Raw genomic sequence first — 1,773 nt, 5'->3', positions numbered from 1 at the left:
TAGGAGCCTGCTTGGGATTCTCTCTTTCTCTTTCTCTCTCTTTCTCTCTGTTCCTCCCTCGTGCATGCACACTTGCTCTCTCTCTCTCTCAAAATAAATAAATAAAACTTAAAAAGTAAATGAAAACATCTTCTCTAATGCTGTATCTGTCAAATTCTTGTTTTTATTCTTTTTCTTTCAACACATTTTAGAGTTCCCAAAATGTGGTGATGATGACTTTATATTGCATTGTCACAAAGAATGATAAAAATAATTATTACCTCATTAGTATAAAGAATACAGAAAATCATCATTCTCTATAATACCCTAAGGAATGACAAACTGTCTACATTTCCTTTAGTGGCAATTCGTGGAAATTAAAAAGAATGTGGTATGTTGTTATTATTTTATTTAATTCTTCAGTGAAACATTCTGGAGAGTGAAGCAAAAATAATCCCACACTTTTATTTTTTATTTTTTTTAATATGAAATTTATTGTCACATTGGTTCCCATACAACACCCAGTGCTCATCCCAACAGGATAATCACACACTTTTAGTGCTAAATAGAATAATTCGTAATGACCAAGATGATATAAATATACCATTTCTCTTGCTCCGTATTCTTAGCTTTAAGAAAAACTTTTCCTAGAAGGGATTAGCATAAAAATGAGGTGGAAGGCTTAGCTGTGGAATCAGACAAACCTAAGGTCAAGACCTGGATCTTTCACCTACTACTAGCTCCATTCCGGGCTTCTCATATGTAAATGGATGATTAGCCCAATCCTTCCATTTTAAGGTTTTTGCAGGGATTAAGCAAACAGGCAGAAAGAGTACCCACAATAGAGAAAGTGTTCAATAAATGGTTCCTCCTTCTCTTCCACGTTATTATTATCTAGCTAGAGAGAAAGCTGCCCAAGTGCAAAAGCACCACATTCAGGTCACTTTTCACTTCCTAGTCCTGTGATGAGCTTCCTGGGGTCGGGTGGAGGGGAAAGGGGCTTTGTATTATCCTCCCAATCTTCAGCCATTGTCTGTACCCGTCCTGGACGGGATTGGAAAACAAAAGAGGGCGGACTGCAGGCAAATAGCGTGGGGAGCTTTATGGGAAAGGGGAAAATTTATAAAAAGGGGGAAGCAAAGAATGCAGAAGGCAAGTTGCTGCTTCACAATTTATCTTCAGGAATCCTTCATCTCCCTTCACACAGCAGCCAGGAGCAAACTGAATTTAATAAGTTGAATCAAATCCTTAAGGCAGAAAGGCAACGTACTTTCAAAGGAAGTCCATGATGATCTCTTTTGAAAATACTCTTGCAATCTCTTGAATTTATCCATTTTACAAACTTGGAGGTTTTGTATATTGATTTTCAATTTTGACATAGATATGACTTTGTAGGGGATTTTAGAACAAATAGGAATCTAAGGAACAAACTGATGGTTGGTAGAGGGGAGCAGGGGGATGGGCCAAATGGGGAAATAGATTGGGAGGTACAGGCTTCCAGTTTTGGAACCAATAAGCCAGGGGGATAAAAGGTACAACGTGTAGGGTAGAGTCAATGCTATTGTAATAGCGTTGTATGGTGACAGATGACAGCTATACTTGTGAGCAGAGCATAACGTGTAGACTTGTGCAATCACTATGTCTCACGCTTGAAACTAATGTAACATTGCGTGTCATCTATATTTCAATTTAAAACAAGAGAATAAACAGAAATCTGAAATGGAACTCAATAGAAAAGCAATTAAAATGAGGTTGCATTACCAGAGGCTTTTTCAATTTTAGCTTAAAAAAAAA

This window comes from Felis catus, chromosome C2 (genome assembly GCF_018350175.1).
Source record: "Felis catus isolate Fca126 chromosome C2, F.catus_Fca126_mat1.0, whole genome shotgun sequence".
NCBI classification, from domain to species: domain Eukaryota; kingdom Metazoa; phylum Chordata; class Mammalia; order Carnivora; family Felidae; genus Felis; species Felis catus.
Note: the sequence above shows the minus strand (reverse complement) of the source record.